The sequence below is a fragment of the Piliocolobus tephrosceles genome, chromosome 17 (genome assembly GCF_002776525.5).
Source record: "Piliocolobus tephrosceles isolate RC106 chromosome 17, ASM277652v3, whole genome shotgun sequence".
Classification (NCBI taxonomy): domain Eukaryota; kingdom Metazoa; phylum Chordata; class Mammalia; order Primates; family Cercopithecidae; genus Piliocolobus; species Piliocolobus tephrosceles.
In genome coordinates this window covers 41,412,840-41,435,476 of record NC_045450.1, presented here as the reverse complement: position 1 = coordinate 41,435,476, position 22,637 = coordinate 41,412,840, and the positions used below count along the sequence as shown (strand labels likewise).

At 43.0% G+C, this 22,637-nt stretch overlaps 1 protein-coding gene across 1 annotated transcript in view; it reads right to left on the bottom strand.

The window, feature by feature from the left end:
• The window catches only part of NUP93 (nucleoporin 93), a 113,157-nt gene extending 108,012 nt beyond the window's left edge, over positions 1-5,145 (bottom strand). The window contains exon 1 of the mRNA XM_023209982.3: positions 5,003-5,145. The gene's annotated coding sequence lies outside the window, so the exon portion shown is untranslated. The remainder of the gene's footprint in view (positions 1-5,002) is intronic.
• Between the last annotated feature and the right edge of the window lie 17,492 nt (positions 5,146-22,637).

Here is a 22,637-nt window from a genome sequence, read left to right as displayed (position 1 = left end):
ATCTCCTTCACCTGTCACATAGTAACCACTCAATAAACATTAGCTATCATTATTACCACCAACTCAAGTCCTACCTACCAAATGGTCTTCCTCAATACACATTACCTACAGAAATTTTCCCTCATCTAAATTCCTTTTACTCCATTCATTTGTTTGCCCAACATCATCTCCTGAGCTCTGTTTGTGTATGAGTCCCCACTATGGGCTTTATTTGTATAACCTAATGTCATCCTCACAGCAGACCTCTCGTGTCCAAAGGAGCCGACTGGTACACGGGTTTTTCAGCAGGGGCAACAGCCGTGTCACAAAGACAGAGATGGGCACAGAGAATAAGGTGCATGGAGTGGGAGGGGTTAGAAGGAGAAGGCCGTGTTCTAGCATCTAACAGGGACTTGGAACTTCTCCATCATCCTCATTTCAGTAAATGGTATCTTCATGCTAGAAGTTGCTCAGGCCTAAAACCTTGACATTGTCCTTGACTTCTTTTCTCCCCTTATACCCTACCTAAGCAATTCATTCCTACACTACATTTATTCATATATACATGAGTCAGACCCACTTTTTGTCTCTTCTACCACTATCATCCTGATGCAAGCCACTCTCATGTGTCACATCTAGGTGATACAGTAGCCTCCTGTCTCCCTGTCCTTTGTCCCCTCCCATTTCCCAGTCTGTTCTCCACACCACACTGGGAAGGAGTCTTTGAAGGGGCTCAAACCTTCAATAGCCCCCAACACTCACAGACTGAGATCCAAAGTCCTTACCCTGTGCTATGAGGCCTACATGACTGCCTCCTGACCCAACTCTTCTGTTACCACTCTTCCCCAGGATTATGTGCTTTGGTCCTATGACCTTCCGCTCTTCTTCAAATACGCTAAATATACTGCTGACTAGGGCTTTCACAGTCACTATTTCCTCTGTAGCTGCAGGAATATTCTCCTCCAAAATGCCTACCTGGCTCACCCCCTTACTTCCTTCAAATCTCTGCTCAAAGGTTTCCTTTTTAAAGAAGCCTCTCAGCACACCCCAGTTAAAGCAGTCCCACTGTCCACTCTACCACATTTCTGTTTTATCTTCTTGGTAGCACATTATCAATTTCTGGCATCACATGTCTACCTGTTTGTTCATTTACTGTCTGTCTCCTAATAGGCTCCTTGAGTCTGGGAACCTGGTCTGGTCTGTCCACAGCCCCATTCCTCATGCACTGAACAACAGCACCTAATGTTCAATAAATATGTGTTAAATGAATGAAGGAAGAGAAGACTATAACTTTGGTGTACCTTACAGATCAATGTAGGAATTTCTGGCAAGGTTTGAGGAAGGTTCTTCTGGCAGTTAGCAATGTGTATGGGGGATCTAGCTGTTTGAGGACACTGTTGAAGCTATAAAAAAGTATAAAGCTAGAAAATATTTCAAACTTTATGTTATTTAGGGGAGAAGAGATGTAGGTATTAATAGACATTAATATAAAGCAAATAAGTGAGCTAGGAGGACGCTAACCTACCAAAACAAAGGGGATTCTCATATCTCTATGTCCAGCCCAACTCTTTTCCCAAGCCAGTATTTCCAACTGTCCACCTAATACCTACACCTGGATGACTCATAGGTGCCTCAAACTACACATGTCCCAAATCAGACTCATCACTTCTCTCCCCTTAGCCACTGCCACCACCAATGCTTCCTTCTCGTGGGTTCCCAGTCTCTTTTGGTAAAACAATTAGCATGCAGTCAAGTAAGCCAGAAACCACCTTTGAGTTACCCCGGGGTCCCCATTCACCTCTTCAACACTCAACCAATCTCAAGATCCACTTCTCAAACCTTTTGCAAAGTCATACCCTCATCTCTCGCCACTTATCTGACTTGCATGCCGACTAAGCCTTCCTGTTCCTCCAACCAGCCTCCCCATGGTCAGGAAGGTCTTTCTGAAATGCTTTCCTGCCTTAAGTCCATCAGGGACACCTTCCATCCCCTACAGAATAAGATGCTCATGTTTTGACAGAGCTATAAAGGGTGCTCTCCACAGAACAGACACTGCCACCCTTACTACCCTCATCTCTTGCTGCCTTCCCCCAGTTATACCCTAGTAATTCTCTATTCTTTGGGATGCCTGCTTCCTCCCTTCATACTCCTGTACGTGCTAGGTACACACTCTCTATAACACATCCCCAACCCTATCTTGTCACATGGGGAACTCCTATGTATGCTGCAGCCAGCTGGGAAAGTCTCACCTTTGCCAAACCCCTCCCACACTATTCTGAATCTTCTATACTGTTCTTCCCTAGTGCAGTAGTTGTGATTATTTCATCACACATATGTCTCCCTCTCTAGTGGCAAATTTCCTATATGGTAAGGTCCACAGATGCTCAACTCTGAGTCTTCAGCATTAAGTCTGGCACATAATAGGTACCAGATACATGTTTGTTGAATTAAAGTGACCTGTTCCCTGAACACACCTTGTGAAAGATCTTCTTTCTAACTCCACATTCTTTAAATAAACTTTTTCATGAGGAGTGGCCCCTCTCACCTTCGGATCTTTGCTCCAACCTGTCCCTCTCCTTGGCACATCCATTAACCTTATTTTCTATGTCAGTCCATCAAGAAGCTGGTTCAGACCCTCAGACTCACTACATCTCCAGCTGCTCACACTGCAGAGGCTTTGCACTTGCTCTACTCCCTACCAGCAGTGCTCTCAGATAGTTCCATGACTTGCTCATTCATTTCAAGCAGGTCTCTATTCAAATATCCCTGTCCTCCTTTAAGAAACAGCCCTGACATCACACTTCCTATCTGTGCTTTTATTGCTAGTGGTACCCTCCATAGGCATATCAGTTCAATGAGGGCAGGCCTGTCTCATTCACCACTACATCCCCATGCCTGCAAGAGTGCCAGCAACATTCATCCAGTTCATATTTTTTGAGCACCTACTGTGTGCCAGACCTAGGTGCTAGGAACACATCAGGGAACAAAACAGATAAAAATCCCCTCGCATTCTACAGGGGGAAGACAATACACAAGAAAAATACATAAAATGTAAGTGCTAAGAACAACTAAAGCAATGAAGGGAGGTGGGAAATGGGGAAAGCCTCACTAGGTGCCTCCCTAGTAAAGAACCTGAAGAAGTGAGTGCAAACTACATGGATACTAACTTGCAAGCACAAAGGCCCTGGGCCAAAGCATGTCTAACGTGTGGAAGGGGAGGGAGCAGAAAATGAGACTGGGAAAGTAACAGTGGGTCAGATTATGTAAAGCCTTATAGCTCACTGTAAAGGGGTTAGTCTATCATATTAATGAGATGGGGACCCAGTGGAGGGATTTTTTTTTTTTTTTTAAGTAAAGGAATGATACAATCTGACAGCTTGTGTTTTAAAAAGATCCCTCTAGCTGCTGTGCAAAAAATAGGGGCCAGGACAGAAGCAGGAAGACCAAACGGGAAACCATTTCAATAATCCAAACCAGAGGTGGTGGCTTGGCCCAGGGTGGCAAGTACTATTTGTGGCGTTAAACACAGAGGGCTGGGTGTGGTGGCCCACACTTGTAATTCCAACACTTTCGTGGGAGGCTGAAATGGCAGATCACTTGAGGCCAGGAGTTCGAGACCAGCCTGGCCAACATGGTGAAATCCCGTCTCTACTAAAAATACAAAAATTAGCCAGGCGAGGTGGCATACGCCTGTAGTCCCAGCTACTTGGGAGTCTGAGGCAGGAGAATCGCTTAAGCCTAGGAGGCAGAGGTTGCAGTGACACGATGACATGAGATCGCACCACTGCACTACAGCCTGAGCAACCGAGGGAGACTGTCTCAAAAGAAAACCAAAAAAAAAAAAGAAAGAAAAGAAAAAGAAAGAGAGCAGTCAGCAATGCCTCAAAAGTTATTAGCCAGGGTCTTTCCTATAATTCAGATAAAAAAAAGGCAACAGGAACAGTTTGGGGAGGGTAATGAAGGGGAGCTTCCTAGCCCTCTCTTGGCATGTTTGAGTTGCCTATCATCCATCTCAGCGGAGATATTAAGTGGGTGGCTGGATAAAGGTCAGGGGTGAGGCCAGCGATGGAGATATAAATATGGAATCTGTTAGCCTCTGATATGTAAGTATTTAATGCTATGAGATCACCATCAATGAAAATAAAAATACTGCAAACACAAATGCACAAAGGAAGATTTAAAGAAAAAAAATAAAGAAGAAAAGCTAGGATGACCGAGGATACCCTTCCACATCCCCCGGAAAGAATACAAAAAGGTGATCCTCACTTTTGCTGAAAGACAACTCGGTCAAAACAAAGATTAAATAAATAAAACCTCCTTCCCACGTCTAGCAGAAGGGCAAACCCAGACCAGAGGCTCTGTCAACGGGTCTTTCACACTTTCACCAAGGACCCATGGGGCCGGCCCCATAATTTTTCCAAAAGAAAGCCAGTGAACTTGGGCTTCGCCTTTGCAGAGGACGGGATGGAGTAAGCACAGAGAAGGGTGGGCCACCCCTGGGTTCCAACCACTAGCATCCTCTTGGATGTACAAAAGGTAAGCCAAGGGTTGGGAGAAGTTGCCCTCGCCCCAAAGACCCCTTCCCTCGCAGGGCAATGCCTCTCTAGAGGGTATGTCCACGAGGGGTAGGCGAGTAGGCAGGGCACGGTCAGGAAGGTAAGCAGGCAGGTGTTGTGGCGCAGGCTTAGGAAGGGTGGGCTCGCGGGGCACTAGGTGGAGGTGAGGGCAGGGGCGTGGCGCGAGGCCGCCACAGTGGGGAAGGGCGAGTCGGGAGGCCTAGGTTCTGCATTCAGAAAGTGGGCGAATGAAAGGCACCCCCAGGGGTGCAGCCCGACTCTAAGCCTCTGGGGCGGCTCGACAAGGCGTTGTGTCGCCGGCATCAGGCGTGCCCGGCTGCCATGAGGAGAACGGGAAGTGTGAGCGGCGGGGCTCCGAGCGTGGGTACGGCGCTCCACCCAGTGACGGGGTCCTGGATTCAAGGACAAGCCCAGGGTCGGAAGAACGCGACCAGACACACCCTTACCTTGTACTACAGCCGTCTCCGCCGCTCAGGTGCCGGCTTGAGGACGCGGCCGCCGCTTCTCGCGCCGCTCTACCCCTCTTCCTGATTGGCCAAGGCTGGCTGCTCCCAGAAACCCTCGCGCGGCGCGCCGCCAAAGGAACTTTATGGAGACCCGTGGGGAAGGACAAGAACAGGGGCGGGGGCGGGGGCCGGGGGCGGGGGCTGGGCCGGGGGCGGGACGAAGGCAGGGCCTTGGGCCAAACCGTCACCCCTGGGCCACAGGCAGCCGCAGACCTCACCTTTCCCACTTGGTTAGAGTGGGCTCTGCCGGGAGAAAGCGATTCCAGAATTCCCTAAGTTAAAGGAATTTCTTACTCCTTGAGCGCCATCCAAGGGCCACGCCCTAGTCTAGGAGTTGGGAACACAGTGGCGACCACGACAGACAAGATCGCTGCCCTCACTGAGTTCCCAGGCTGGCAGGGGAAACAAAATATAATAAATAAGTAACTGCAGTTCGCAAGAAGAGCTATGAAGAAAAAACAGGGTGATGGGAGAGAGAATGCTTGGATGTTGAAGGGAGGCCTTTCTGAGGTGGTGACATCTTGAGCTGAATAAAGAAGGATGAGAAAGGATGGGGCTTGCAAAGTTCTGGCTTCAAAGAATTCCAAGCAGAGGGAACAAGAGTGAAGTCTCCAGGGGAAGCCAGCTTAGTGTTTGAAGACTAGAAAGAAGGGGTATGTGGCTGGAAGATGGTGAGCAGGGACAAGTGGCGTCAGACTCATCCATAGAATGGATGGCTTACACACAACAGAAATTTATTTCTCACAGTTCTAGAAGCTGGGAAGCCCTAGATTAAAGCACCCGCAGATTCAGTGTCTGCTGAGGGCCTGCCTCCTAATTCATAGATAGCACTTGATAAGGTTTGGCTCTATGTCCCCACCCAAATCTCACCTTGAATTATAATCCCCATAATCTCCGCATGTCAAGGGTGAGACCAGGTGGAGGTAACCAGATCATGGGGGGCAGTTTCTGGCATGCTGTTCTCGCGATAGTAAGTCTCATGAGATCTGGTGGTTTCATAAGCCTCTGGCATTTCCCCCTGCTTGCACTCATTCTCTCTCCTGCCGCCCTGTGAACAGGTGCTTTCCACCATAATTGTAAGTTTCCTGAGGACTCCCCAACCACTCGGAACTGTGAGTCAATTAAACCTCGTTTCTTTTTAAATGACCTGGTCTCAGGTATTTCTTCACAGCAGCATGAGAACGGACTAATATATCACTCCTCTCCCTGTAACCACACACAGAAGAAGGGTGAGGGGATCTCTCCAATATTTCTTTTATAAGGGCTCTAATCCCATTCATGAGGGCTTCACTCTCATGGCCCAATCACCTACCGAAGTCCTCACCTCTTAATACCATCTCATTGGGGGGCAGAGTTTCAATATATAAATTTGAAGGGGGAGGACACAAACATTAAGAAGTCTATAGCAACTAGTGTCCAGCTTTGTTTATTTTTAATACCTCACACTGGCATATTGTGAGTTCACTATAAATAATTGGTGCTTTGCCCTGAAGCTATTAAATATGTAACCAGACTCTGCTGTGATCAGAGAATATCCACAGAGATAATAGTATCTTGCATCTGAATAATGTTTTATACTTTTACCTTGCTTTTCCTTTATGTCAAAAAAAAAAAAAAAAAGAACTTTTAATGACATAGACAAATGCTTGGGCAACATTGCCAATTGAAAATCCAGGACACTTGCCTTTTACAGCTGAGTATTTCTACATTGTAAAACCCAGCAATTCAACTCCTAGATATATGCCTTAGAGAAACTCTTACACATATGTACAAGGGTTGTAAGCAAGAATCTTCATAGCAGCACAGTTCATATTAGCAAAAAACTTGAAACAAGCCAAATATCTGTTAACCAAAAAAAAAAAAAAAAAGGATAAATAAATTGTGGGATATTATGCAATGGAGCATTACACAGCAGTGAAAAATGAGTGTGCTTTAGCCACAGATACACAATGGATGAATCTTGGAAACGTAATGTTAAATGGAAAAAGTGGCCAGACACGGTGGCTCACACCTGTAATCTCAGCACTTTGGGAGGCTGAGGCAAGAGGGTAGCTTGAACCTCAGAGTTCAGGACCAGCCTGGGCAACATGGTGAAACCCTGTCTCTACAAAAAATACAAAAAAATTGGCTGGGTGTGGTAGTGTGCAGCTGTAGTCCCAGCTACTGGGGAGGCTGAGGCGGGAGGATCGCCTGAGCCCAGGAGATCAAGGCTGCAGTGAGCTGTGGTCATACCACTGCACTCCAGCCTGTGTAACAGAGTGAGACCTCATCTCAAAAAACCTTGCAGTTTTCCAGATGGTCTTCCCATATACCTTCCTATCCCCAGAGATAACCACAATCTGACATTTCGTATTTATCATTCCAATGTTTTATAGTTTTATCACAAATGTATCTGTGCATAAACAATATATTATTCGGGTTTTTTGGTTTGTTTGTTTTTTGTTTTTAAGAGAACTGGGTGCATTGGCTCACTCCTGTAATCCCAGCACTTTGGGAGGTCAAGGTGGGAGGATCACTTGAGCCTTGAAGTTCCAATACCAGCCTGGGCAATGCAGTGAGACCCCCATCTCTACAATAATAACAATAATAATAATAATAGTAAGCCAGGCATGGTAACTCATGGTTGTAGTCCCAGCTACTCAGGAGGCTGAGGCAGGAGAATCACTTGAGCCCAGGAGGTGGAGGTTGCAGTGAGCTATGATCACGCCACTGCACTCAGCCTGGGCTACAGGACAAGATCCTGTCTCAAAATTAAATGAATAAATACACAAGAGACAAAGAAAGAGGATATCAAAATATGACCAAGTGGGAATGATGTCTCTCCTGGCTGAGGAACCACAAATGAGTCCTTAAAAGCTAGTGTACTTTTCAAGGTTTCTGCAATGAAATGACCATGCATAATTCCTGTAATCAGAAAAAATACACTAAAACCGAGTTGGTTGGTTTTGTTTTGTTTGCACAGAGTTATAACCAACATCAGCTTCCCAAGATTTGCCCAGGTATATGATTCAAAGAAGTTCCTTTGAGGATTCTGAACTCACCTCTAATGCCATTCCTTGAACTATCGTCTTGTCCAAATGCCACAGAGACAGGAGTTTTTATCTCCTGGTGGCAAGATCTGTAACCAAGCAATTTCTGGAGCTGTTTCTGTCTGTCAAGTAATTACATAGCTTAGAAGAGCTTTTTTTTTTTTGAGATGGAGTCTTGCTCTGTCGCCCAGGCTGGAGTGCAGGGGTGCGATCTCGGCTCACTGAAACCCCCGCCTCCTGGGTTCAAGCAATTCTTCTGCCTCAGCCTCCTGAGTAGCTGGGATTACAGGTGCCTGCCACCATGTCGGGCTAATTTTTATTTTAGTAGAGACAGGGTTTCACAATGCTGGCCAGGCTGGTCTTGAACTCCTGACCTCATGATCCACTCACCTCGGCCTTCCAAAGTGCTGGGATTACAGGCATGAGCCACCATGCCTTGCCAGAAGAGCTTTCTTAAACATCACTTTATCTGAGCTCAGAATCTTTCAAGAGCCTTTGCCTTGAGAATTGTTCTGAGATGTGCGCCAGAGCCCCTGCAAAGCCCCTTTCTCAGAGGTGGGGATTTTCAAGCTCTTTCCTACTTAAAAGGGAGCTGGGTGGTGGCAGAGAGTTCTTACCTTCCCTCATTTAGTCCTACTGGGTCCCAAACATTATTTAACAGAATCCTGTTTTTCAAAGGAAGTCTCTGATGGAACTCTGTATTGTAACACAGATTTTGCATGTCTTCTACACATACCAAGTGTATAACTCTACCTTTTTTGGCTGCATGATCATATCACACAAACACAGGCCTTTGTACTCTCATCTGGTTGAATTGTGCTTTTGAATATTCTTAGTCTTCAGATGAACTCATTGAGTATATAGGATGTGCATTCAATGCACTATACCGTATTACCAGACAGTTGCTCTCTAATGAGACGTCTTTTAACACTCCACTCCCCTGTGGAGTGTTCCTGCCCCAAATCTCAGTCCCTGTGTTTTGATTGGTGGCATGTGACTCAGGCATAGCCAATCAGAGCAGAGTACTGCAGTACCCTAGCCACAGGGACTGGTCCAGGAACTGGTTTATAACCCAACAGGGTCAAGAAAATGCACTCTTAAGATGTTCTGCTTAGACAGTTCTTTGTATGACTGGAATAAATTAGAACTGTGAAGATGTTTTTGTAGGCATTATCATCCCTTTTACAATTTTGTTTGTTTGTTTGTTTTGAGACAGAGTCATACTCTGTTGCCCAGGCTGGAGTGCAGTGGCACACAGTCTTGGCTTGTTGTAACCTCCGCCTCTCAGGTTCAAGTGATTCTTATGCCTCAGCCTCCCTAGTTGCTTGGATTACAGGTGTGTGCCATCACGCCCAGCTAATTTTTGTATTTTTAGTAGAGATGGGGTTTCACCATGTTGGCCAGGCTGATCTGGAACTCCTGACCTCAAGTGATCTGCCCTCCTTGGCCTCTCAAAGTGCTGGGATTACAGGTATGAGCCACCATGCCCAGCCTGTTTAATTGTTTATTATCCACAAGGGAAGAATTTGTCTGGGAAGGAAGACAATACAGAAGAAAGCAATGTAGTGATGGAGAGAGAGCCTGAACTCAAGCGACATTGTGACACAGCTTCTGGATCAAGCTGTGCCTAAAGCTAACCCTATCCCTGGAATGTTTCGTTGCATGACCCAGAAAATTTTATTTTTTGCTCAATTTCACTGAGGTTTTACATCACTTGCAATCAAAATAATCCTGAAGGATTCAGGTATTACTTGAGCCCTTATAGCATCTCATCTAACATGCTTGTTATAAGGTCAATAGGCCAGAATTCAGTAAGCTTAATTCAGTAAGCTTTTCTCAATCGAATTGCTTTCCCATCACATGCAATATAGGGAGGCATTTTCCACAATGTCAAGAAGAATGCTTTCACCATCAGATTACATTTTATTCTATCCATTAACAAAATAATATTAAACAGCTCCATTTACAAAGAAGCCAAGAAAGTTTTATTTTCATGTTCATTGCATTTTGTTCCAAAATGACATTGTAACTTGGCAGGGAATACAGAATTATATTGCATGGTTTTGTTTCTGTGTAAGTTCGATCAAGACAATGGTCAATTTTTATTATTAAAAAGATGAGACTTTTGGATACATGGTATTATAAATCTGCTTGAACCCACAGAATGTACAACACCAAGAGTAAACCCTAATGTAAACTACAGACTGGGTGATCATGATGCATCAACATGAGCTCATCAGTTGTAAGAAATGTACCACCCTGGTGGGGGATGTTGGTAATGGGAGAGGCTAGGCATGTGTACAGGCAGGGGGTATGTGAAAAATCTCTGTACCTTTGGTTCAATTTTGCTGTGCTCCTAAAACTGCTCTAAAAAAAAGTCTATTAAAACATTTTTTAAAGTAAGGCTCAGCTGGGCACAGTGGCTCACGCCTGTAATCCTAGCACTTTGGGAGGCTGAGGCAGGCAGATCACTTGAGGTCAGGAGTTCGAGACCAGCCTGGCCAACATGGGGAAACCCTGTCTCTACTAAAAATACAAAAATTTGGCTGGGCACGGGGGCTCACACCTGTAATCCCAGCACTTTAGGAGGCTGAGACAGGCATATCACGTGGCAAGAGATTGAGACTATCCTGGTCAACATGCTGAAACCTCATCTCTACTAAAAATACAAAAATTAGCGGATGTGGTGGCGCATGCCTCTAGTCCCAGCTACTTGGGAGGCTGAGGCAGGAGAAACACTTGAACCCAGGAGGCAGAGGTTGCAGTGAGCCAAGATCATGCCACTGCACTCCAGCCTGGTAACAGAGCGAGGCTCTGTCTCAAAATAAATAAATAAATAAATAAAAATACAAAAATTAGTTCGGGTGGTGAGCTCCTTTAATCCCAGCTACTCAGGAGGCTGAGGCAGGAGAATTGCTTGGACGTAGGAGGCAGAGATTGCAGTGAGCTGAGATAGCACCCTTGTGCTCCAGCCTGGGCGACAGAGCAAGACTCCATTTCAAATAAAAAATAAAAATAAAAAATAAAAATGAGTTATTGTTCTCTCATGACTTTGTGGGGAAAGGGCCTCCATCTGACCTTTCATTTTAGTCTCTTGAAAAATATTTGTTGAGTGCTGCTATGTGCTGAGTGCTGGGGATTCAGAATGAATGAAATTGACGGGATCCCTGGCCCCATGGAGCTCACATTCTAATATGGCAAACACACAATAAACAAATGAACAGATTTCGGGGAAGGTTAATTTCAGGGAGTGAGAAGCCTGTATGTAAAAAAATAGAAAGGGCCAGGGGCAGTGGCTCATGCCTGTAATTCCGGCACTTTGGGAGGCTAAGGTTGGGGATCACTTGAGCTCAGGAGTTCAAGACCAGCCTGGGCAACATGGCTAATCATCATCTTTACAAAACATACAAAAATTAGCTGGGTGTGGTGGCACGTGTCTGTAGACCCAGCTACTTGGGGGGCTGAGGTGGGAGGATCACGTGAGACCAGGAGGTTGAGGCTACAGTGAGCTATGATTGAGCCACTGCACTCCAGCCTAGGCGAGAGAGCGAGACCTTGTCTCAAGAAGAAAAAAAAAATAGCCGGGCAAGGTGGCGGGTGCCTGTAGTCCCAGCTACTCGGGAGGCTGAGGCAGGAGAATGGCGTAAACCTGGGAGGCGGAGCTTGCAGTGAGCTGAGATCCGGCCACTGCACTTCAGCCCCAGCGACAGAGCGAGACTCCGTCTCAAAAAAAAAAAAAAAAAAAAAAAAAAAAAAAAAATTGAAAGTGTAGCTGAGGAGAGTGGGTGCTGCTTCAGCTGGGGAAGTAATGAAGGACCTCTCTGAGAAGGTGGCATTTGAGCAGAGACCTGGATTCCCAAAGGAGCAGCCAAGTGGAGCTATGCAGGGTCAGCAAGTGTCAAGGCCTCTGGAATAGATAGGATTTCAAAATACAACTTCTACTTACCACCAAATCGAACAAACACACCAAAACCAGAAAACTCCAGGTGTCTTCACTGGTGAATTATTTCAAATATTTAAGGAAGAAATAATACGAATCTTACATAAACTCTTCCAGAGAATAGAAAAAATGAGAACACTTGTCAACTAGTTCAATGAGACTGGCACAACCTTGATTCCAAAATCTGACAGGACCTTACAAGAAAAGAAATAGAAGAACAGCCCTACCAAACATGAAGGCAAAAATCTGAAATAAAATATTGAGAAACCAAATCTAGCAATATAGCAAAAGGATAATACATCAGGATCATATGAAGAATTTTTTTTTTTACCAAGAATGTAACATTAGAAAATGTATGTAATTCTCTACACTAACAACATAAACGAGAAAAATAAATGTTTATCTTAATAGATGCCAATAAAAAGCATTTAATACAATTCAACATGTATTTATGATAAAAACTTTTAGCAAACTAGGGATAGATGGGAACTTAATCTGATGCAGGGTATCTATAAAAATCTTTCAGCAAATATCACTTAGTGGAAAAATATAAATATTTCTCCTAAAGTCATATAAACATAACAAAGATGTCAGCTGTTACCATTTATATTCAACATTGTATTAGAGGTCTTAGCCAGTGCAGTAGGCAAGAAGGAGAAATAGTCAGTATAAAGATTAGCAAGAAAAAAATAAAATCATCATGGACAGATGACATGAATACATGAGAAGAAAATCCAAAATAATCTACAGACAAAATATTGAAATCAATTAATGAAGTTAGCAAGGCTGTAAAAAACAGGTCAATATACAAAAATTAATTATATTTCTATATATTTGTGGAAAACAACTGGAAAATGAACATTTTAAATGATAACCATTTGCATTAGCATAAAAATCATATAAATAGGATTAAACCTCACAAAAAGATGTACAAGATTTTGATGCTAAAAACTACAAGGCATTAATGAGAGCAACTGAAGAAGACCTAAATAAATGTTGAGATAAGCCATGTTTTTGGATTGAAGACTCAAGATGCCAGTTCTCCCCAAAGTGATTTATGGATTCAATGCAATCCCAACCATAATCCTAGCACATATTTAATGGAAATTGACAAGCTGATTCTAAAATTTATCTAAAAATGCAAAAGGCCAAAAACATTCTTTTCACAAATTCTTAAAGAAGAAAATGTGGGAGAGGGACTTATGCCTCAAGATGCCAAGACTTATTTAAAAGCTGCCATAATTTAAAAAGGATGATCTTGGCAAAAGAATGAATAAACCAATGAAACAGAATAGAGAGCCCAGAGACAGACCCACACTTATATAATTACCTGATTTTAAAAAAAGTAACTCAGGGGGAGAAAAGATTCTATTTTCAATAAGTGGTATTGAATCTATTGGCTCTATAAAAATTTTAAAAAGAACAGCAGCATTCATCTCATCCCTACCTCACACCATATACCAACAATGAATTCCAGATGGCTTATAGACCGGAATGTGAAAAAAAAGAAAGTACAATAAGCTTTCTTAAAGATAAGATCATAGACTTAATGACCTAGAGATTCTGGGGGTTGGCAAACATTTCTTAAACAAGACACAATAATCATTAACCATAAGGAAAAGACTGATAAATTAGATGGAACTGAGAGAGTGAAAAGGCAAACTGCTGGAAGAAATTTGCAATACACTTATCTAACTAAGACTCATATCTAGACTATATAGAGAACTCTTATAAATCAAGAAGAAAAAGACAGATCCTGTTAGAAGTGGGTAAAAACCTAAACAGGTATTTCACAAAAGAGGATATGTGATGGTTAAATTGTATGTGTCAACTTGAGTGGGCTATGAAGTGCCCAGACATTTCATCAAATGTTATTCTGAGTGTGTCTGGAGGGGTGTTTCTGGATGAGATTAGCATGTGCATGGATAGACTGAGTAAATCAGATTGCCCTCCTTAATGCAGGTGGGCCACATCCAATCAGTTGAAGGCCTGAGAAAAATGCAAAGGCTGAGTAATGGAGAATTCCTTCTGCCTATCTTTAATCTGGAACATGGGTTTTTTTGTTTTTTTTTTTTTTTTTTCTGTCTTTTGACTCAAACTGAAACATCAGCTCTTCCTGGGTCTTGAGACTGTCAGACTGGGATTGGAACTCACCAACCACTCTTCTAGGTCCTGGGTCTCCAGCCTGATGACTGCAGATCTTGAGACTTGTCAACCTTCATAATCATGTTAGATCTATCTATCTATCTATGCACACACATCTGATTGGTTGTATTTCTCTGGAGAACCCTGACTAATACAATATCTGAATTGCCAATAATATATGCAAGATGCTTAACACAATTGGTCATCAGGATAATGAGAATTAAATCCATAATGAAAAACCACTACATATCTATCAGACCAGAATAACTAGATACTTTACAGAGGATACTTTCATACAAACAAATGCACTTGTTTTAAGAGTACACTTAGATATGTTTAGTACATGTACATATCTGTATGACCATCGCCACAATCAAGATGTAGAACATTTCCATCATCCTGGTGTTTCCCTCATGTCCCTTTGCAGTCAATGCCTGTTGGCTAAATTTCATGTAAATGGAATCATCCTTTATCTTTCGTGTCTGGCTTATTTAGCTCAGCATCATGTTTTTTTATGTTGTCCATGTTGATGTCTGTATCAATAGTTCATTCCTTTTTATTGATGAGTAGAATTCATTATATGGATATACCACATTTTATTTATCCATTCATCTTTGTTTTGTGTTTTGAGACAGAATCTTGCTCTGTGGCCCAGGCTGGAGTGCAGTGGTATGATCTCGGCTCACTGCAAACTCTGCCTCCCGGGTTCAAGTGATTCTCCTGCCTCAGCTTCCCAAGTAGCTGGGATTACAGGTGTGTGCCACCACACCCCGCTAATTTTTGTATTTTTAGTAGAGACAATGTTTCGCCATGTTGGCCAGACTGGTCTTGAACTCCTGACCTCAAGTAATCCACCCACCTCGGCCTCCTAAAGTGCTGGGATTACAGGCATGAGCCACCACTCCCAGCTTATCCATTCATTTTAATGGATGTTTGGGGTTATTTCCAGTTTTTGGATATGAGGAATAAAGCTGCTGTGAAAATTCTTGTACAGATTTTTGTGTAAACATATGTTTTCATTTCCTTTGAATAAATACCTAGCAATGGAAATTCTGGGTCATATGACACATATATATTTAACTCTATAAGAAAATGCCAAATTATTTTCTCAATGGGTTGTATCATTCCCACCAGGAGCAATATATGAGTTCCTGTGGCTCCAATCTTTGCTCACAGTTGATATTGTCAGTTTTTTTCTTTATTTGAGGCATTCTAATAGACGTGCAGAGTATCTCATTGTGGTTTTGGTCTTCATTTTCCTGACAACTAATGATGTTGAGAAAATGGCTATGCTTTAAAACTGACAATACTAACTGTCCAAGAGGTTGTGGAGCAGCTGGGACCATCATATGCAGCCAAGGGTTTATAAATAGGGACAACCACTTTGGAAAACTGGCAAAATATATTAAAGCTAAATATGCACATACTCTATAACCTAGTACATCTATCTATCTATCTATCTATCTATCTATCTATCTATCTATCTATCGATAGATCTATCATCTATCATCTATCTTCAGCATAAATGTGTACATATTTTCATTAAAAGCCATATACACCAATGTTCATAGCACCATTATTTGTACTAGCCCAAGAGTGGAAACAACCCAGAAGTCCATTAACAGAAGAAGGGATAAATAATGTTGTGGTCATATAATAAAATAATTCCGGAACAAAAAAGAATGAACTCCATCCGCAAGCAACAACATGAGTGAATCTCGCAGACGTAATGGCATACAAAAAAAGCTAGACACAAAAGTATAATTTCATTTATATAGAGTTCAAGTAAGGAAAAACTAAACTATGGTGACAGATGTCCTTATCATGAAGTAGGGAGTGGTTGTTGCCTGGGAAGGGGAATGAAGGAAACTTCTGAGATCTCTTAATGTTCTATTTCTTAATCTGGATGCTGAGTGCTTATTTATTTGTATTTATTCACTTTTTAAAAATTCATTGAGCTGCACATTTAAGATTTGTGCACTTTACCATACATATATTATTCATTATGCTACAATAAAAAGTAAAAATAAAATAGAATATTCCCTTCAGCATGGAATATTAAATATTTTTGCAATCCAAAATTCATGTCACTTTCCCTAACTTTTTGCAGTCTGGACCCTTGCTTTCCCTCTTTGGTATTCCCCACAATACCTGGCATGTGGTTCATGGAAGGAAAGCAATAAATATTTCTTAAATAACAGACAGAATCCAGCTCCACTAATTGTTACCCCCTATCTTGAGCTGCTGCTGCCAGAGAAGATTTCTTAGTGGGGAGTCACAAATTACATAAAGCTTGGTGAACTGTGGCTGAGTGATCAGCAATATTCTTCAAAATTCATTAAAAACTTTGGTTAGGCAAAGTGGCTCACATCTGTAATCCCAGCACTTTGGGAAGCCAAGGCAGGCAGATCACTTGAGGTCAGGAGTTCGAGACCAGCCTGGCCAAAGTGATGAAACCCCGTCTCTACTAAAAATACAAAAATTAACTGGCATGGTGGCACGCACCTGTAGTCCCAGCTCTCAGGAGGCTGAGGCAGGAGAATCGCCTGAACCCAGGAGGTGAAGGTTGTAGTGAGTCAAGATTGTGCCACTGTACTGTGGCCTGGGTGACAGAGTGAGACTCTGCCTTAATTAAAAAAAAAAAAAAAATCATTAAAAGCTTAAAAGGGAAGCCTCTTACTTTGCCCTTCAGATGGGTTTTCATGTCAGCGGCACAGAAGGTGACTTGACATTATCCAGGATAGCAAATGGGCTTTCTCTAGAACACCATCCCCTGGCAATTGGTTGAGATTGTGGGAAGCCAAGGGTTAAGGATACTAAGAGCAAATCCCAAATCCAGGCTCAGTGGAGGAAGTCCAGGACCATTTGATCTGCCAGTCGGGATGTTTGAGCTGCAAACAACCAGTTTGAAATTGGCCTGAACAGTAAGAAAATGTATTAGCTAAACTAATTAGAAGTCCAGAGGTAAGGTGAGTGTCAGGTTGGTCGATTCAGCAGCTCCCCAATCTTTCCATCTCTCTGCTCTGCCATCCTCAGTATACACTCCATCTTGGGGCCAGTAAAGATGTTTCTGGTCAAAAAAGGTGGGCAGCTCCTACCCTGTAAAATGGATCGTAATTATTAGGCTCTGTCAGCACTCCTGACAGATATGTGGGACTTAAAGGTATTCTCTCCTGCTGGGATCTGTTAAAGAGCAGACAAGAAAGGCTTGCAGTGAGCCAAGATCATGCCATGGCACTCCAGCCTGGGGGACAGAGCGAGACTCCATAAAAAAAAAAAAAAAAAAAAGTAGACAAAGAAGGAAAGATAAAAAAAAAAAAAAAGAAAGACCACAGCAATCACTAATTAAGCACAAACTGTGTGCAATGCCCTGTGCTAAGGTCTCTACAAGATTTTTCTCATTTAACCCTCACAATGACTCTCAGAGAGGGATGCTATAGAAAGCCCTGTTTTACAGACGCAGAAAATGAGGCTAGAGGGCCTCAGTATTTCAAGGCCATGTAGCAAGCCCAGTGCAGAACAATGATTCAAACAAGACTCAGACCCATGCTTTGTATTAATCCCAACACTACATCTCCTCCCTCAGAGTAACAGTGATACCCCCTACTGTAGAGGGAGCCACAGTTTAAAGTTAACAAGCATAATAAAGATCTAGAGCAACTAGAGTTCTCACAACTTTCTGGAGGGAATATAAAATTACACACCTCTAGCTGGGTGCCATGGCTCACTCCTGTAATCCCAGCACTTTGGGAGGCCAAGGTGATTGGATCATTTCAGCCCAGGAGTTCAAGAGCAGTTTGGGTAACATAGTGAAACTCTGTCTCTACAAAAAATGCAAAAATTAGCCAGATGTGGTGGTGCGCACCTGTAGTCCCAGCTACTTGGAAGGCTAAGGTGGGAGGATCACCTGAGCACAGGGAGTCAAGGTTGCAGTGAGCCATGATTGTGCCATTGCACTCCCGCCTGGGCAACAGAGCAAGACCCTGTTTTAAAAACAAACAAACAAACACACACACACACACACACACACCAAAAAAACCCACAATGGCTTTGGAAAACTAGCAATTTCTAAGAATGTTAAACACATACCTACCCTATGACCTGGGCGTTCTAATCCTGGGTTATTTACCCAAGGGAAATTAAAACACATGCACACACAAAAAAATACTTGTACAAAAATGTTCATAGCAGTGTGTGAAATATGCTCCTGACTAACAGACAAAATGGACTTCCCATGGCAAACTGAGGTACTCCAAGTTAAAACAGAATCAGGCAATGATCGAGCAGTCACATACTCTGTGATCTCAGAAAGATGTAAAAGTGTCACAGGACCTCCCTTTCTACACTCAAATCAAACTAGTACCTGTTTTCAGTGAGAAGATAAACTGCCCCTTCCCCCCACCGAGCCTTTCGAAAGAAACCTTTGATAGAGACTTCTGGTTCAGGGCTTAGAAACCACCCAATCAGGGCTCAACTAATTTTTTTTTTTTTTTTTTTTTTGGTGAGACAGAGGTCTTGCTCTGTTGCCCAGGCTGGAATGCAGTGGCGCAATCTTGGCCAACTGCAACCTCCACCTCCCGGATTCAGGCGATTTTCCTGCCGCAGCCTCCTGAGTAGCTGGGATTACAGGTGTGCACCATCATGCCTGGCTAATTTTTATATTTTTAGTGAAGACGGAGTTTCACCATTTTGGCCAGGCTCATCACAAACTCCTAACTTCAAGTGACCTGCCCGCCTGGGCCTCCCAAAGTGCTGGGATTACAGGTGTGAGCCACTATGCCTGGCTTAGGACTGGACTATTTTGACTAATCAGAACTGAACCAGTTTGAATCCTTCATTTGTATAAGCAGACCTAATTGAGAACCAGGGTGACAATTTTCCCTACTGAAGCCAGATCTACCTTTATTCTTCCCAGAGTAAGATTTCACTTATGCTGAAGACTGTGCCTCCACATTCTGCAGATTGTTTTCCATATATATATAGAGAGAAAATAAAGCTCTCCCTCTTCCTCTGCAGATTTCATGGTCTTTTGTTAACGGCAGCTTTATTCATAATAATCTCAAACTGGAAACAAGTCAGATGTCTACCCACAGGAGAAAAATTCATAAACAAACTGGGATAGCCACCCAGTGGAACACTACTCAGCAATGGAAAGGAACATACCACTGACTGCTGCACCAATAAAAATGAATCCCCAAAACCTATGTCAATTGAAAGTGAGACACGAAAGATTACATACTATACGATTATACTTATCTCAATTTCAAGGACAAGCAAGCTCTCCTCTAGTGATAGAGGTGAGAATAATTGTTCCTTGGAACTATGGGCCAGGAAAGAGCACAGGAAACTTTTTGAGGTGTCAGAAATATTCCATATCTTGAGCTGAGTGGCAACACAGGAGTATACATATGCAAAAATTTATCTATTTGTGTATTTATTTAATGTATTTTTTTTGAAATAGGGTCTCATTCTGTCACCCAGGCTGGAGTGCAATGGTACGATCTTAGCTCACTGCAACCTCCACTTCCCCAGCTCAAGCTAACCTCCCACCTCAGCCTCCCAAGTAGCAGGGACTACAGGTGCAGGTCACCACGCCCAGCTAATTTTTGTATTTTTTGTAGAGACGAGGTTTCACCATGTCACCCAGGCTGATCTCCAACTCCTGGACTCAAGCGATCTGCCCACCTCAGCCTCCCTAAGTGCTAGGATTACAGGCCAGGTGCCAGTAGGCGTGGCCATAAAAATTTATGAAGCTGTACACTTAAGATTTGTGCATTTTACTGGATGTAATTATTTCTCAAAAATTTTAAATTAGGGAAAAGTTGATTGACAGCTATTACTCCACTTGAGCCTTGCAACAACTTAGGAGTAACCAGGGCAGAGTTTATCATCATTATGTATCCTATAGGGAACCTAGGCCTCAAGGGGATTGAATGACTTTCCCAAGTCATGTAAGGAAAGAGTGGCAGACCGGGGCTTGCACTCAAGTCTTCTGAAGTCCAGGCCGGTCTGGGTGCAGTGACTCACGCCTGTAATCCCAGCACTTTGGGAGGCCAAGGCAGGTGGATCACTTGAGGTCAGGAGTTTGAGACCAGCTTGGCCAATATGGTGAAACCCCATCTCTACTAAAAATACAAAAATCAGCCAGGTGTGGTGGTGCGTGACTGTAGTCCCAGCTACTCGGGAGGCTGAGGCATGAGAATTACTTGAACCTAGGAGGCAGAGGTTGCAGTGAGATGAGATTACGTCACTGCACTCCAGTGTGGGCGACAGAGTGAGACTCTGACTCAAAAAAAAAAAAAAGAAAGAAAAGAAAAGAAAAAGAAAGAAAGAAAAAAAAAATCAAGGGCAGTTCTTTTTGTCTCAAGAAAGCCTCCAAGGTGAATTTAGAGCCCTTAGTTAACTCTGTTAAGGAATTATCCAGAGAAGTCCTTACATGGACATTCCTGCCGGCTTTCTGAATTGAGATTGGAATGAATCCCACACTTATTTAGCAGCAGCAGCTGACTATCAGATGACATTGTCAAGGTGGTAGGTTTTTTTTTCAACATCTGGTGGTTCTATTTGTTATTAAACATACTGACTGTTGAATGAGAAAAATCCCCATCCTACACATCTCTCCATTGCTGCTGTTTAAAAACAGCTTTGCCTACATCTATCAACTTTGTTTATGTCAAATTGCGCAATTTGTCACTGATGCTGAATTTGCCAAAAGAAAAGTGAATTTGATTGACAAAGCCCAAGGGCTTCTCTCTTTCCCTTTTCAACATTCCAGATGTTTAAAAAAGTTGGATCCACCCCCAGGAAGGCTCATCTGGGGGTGAAAAATGTACCAAAGGAGGTTGGGGGAGATGCTTTCGGTTTTTGTAGAAACTTTGCCTCTAAGAGACCCCATCTTCTTGATTGGTTCAAATTACCCTCCAATTTTAATTGCTGCCTTTCAATGGAGCCATCTGTTTCAAGGCCCATCTGTCAAGGGCTCTCTTGTGGTTGATTATTAAATGTATTTGCAGCTGGAGTTTCAAGAAAAAAAAAACTTAAATGATAAAAGAAAAGTGTCCCCAAGAGTGAAAGTAGAAAACAGAAACGGACTTGTAGCTATCGCCACTCTTAGAAATCAGAGGACTTAGGCCAGGCACGGTGGCTCACACCTGTAATCCCAACACTTTGGGAGGCTGAGGGGGGTGGATCACTTGAGGTCAGGAGTTTGAGACCAGCCTGGCCAACATGGTGAAAACCCATCTCTAATAAAAATACAAAAATTAGCTGGGCATGGTGGTGGGCACCTGTAATCCCAGCTACTTGGGAGGTTAGGGCATGAGAATTGCTTGAACCTGGGAGGCAGAGGTTGCAGTGAGCTGAGATCACACCACTGCATTCCAGCCTGAGTGACAGAGAGAGACTCTGTCTCAAAAACAAACATATATATATGTGTGTGTGTGTGTGTGTGTGTGTGTGTGTGTATATATAAATAGAGAGAGAGAGAGAAAGAAAAAATAAAGAGAGAAAGAAAGAAATCAGAAAACTTAGTTTTTCTCTGCAAACCCGGAAGAAAATTAATTATCAGCAAACAAGCATGGAGAAGAGTAGTGAATACGGCTGGCTTTGAGGCCTTCCAACACCCTTCTTTGGTAACTATACCAAGAACCTCTCCCCATTTACTTTCCAGGGATTTACTTATTTTACATTGTGGATATTCTTATGGGGATAATAGTGACCTACCATGAAGGGTTGTTCTAAGGATTGAGCTACTTAATATATGTGAAAGATTTAGAACAGAGTTTGCATATAGTAGGTGTTCAGTAAGTGTTAACCATTTTATTTTTGGCAAGGCTGGTGGCCCCAGTACTCTAGAATTGAGTAGAGGTCTCCTCACCCCACTAGTGCAAAGCTGTCAAGTACCCTACATACATCATAAAAAGTTGCAATTTTTTATTTTTATTTTTTAGAGACATGGTCTTGCTCTGTTATCCAGGCTGGAGTGCAGTGGTGCAATCATAGCTCACTGTAACTTCAAACTCCTAGGCTCAAACAATCCTCCTGCCTCAGCCTCTGGAGTAGTTAGGACTACAGGCACATACCACCATGCCCAGTTACTTAAAAAATAAATTGTTCAGATGGGGTCTTACTATGTTGCCCAGGTTGGTCTCAAACTCCCTCAAGTTATCCTTCCGCATCTGCTTCCCAAAGGCCTGGGATTACAGGTGCAATTTTTGTTTTGTGCATAAATTTCACTAGAATGGAAGCCCTTGAAGGCTTTGTGTCCATTAGTGGGTGTTCAGTGAATCTCAGTTTAAAAAGATCCTGAATGACCTGCCAGGAGACTCTCAGAATGGAGGCTCCAATCACCCAAGTTATCCAATTGCTTGAAGGCAGAGTCTTAACTCAAATTTGACCCAAACTGGGGCTAACACTGGCATGTGTGGCGTAGCAGGGAAGACCAGCTCCTATACATGATGCC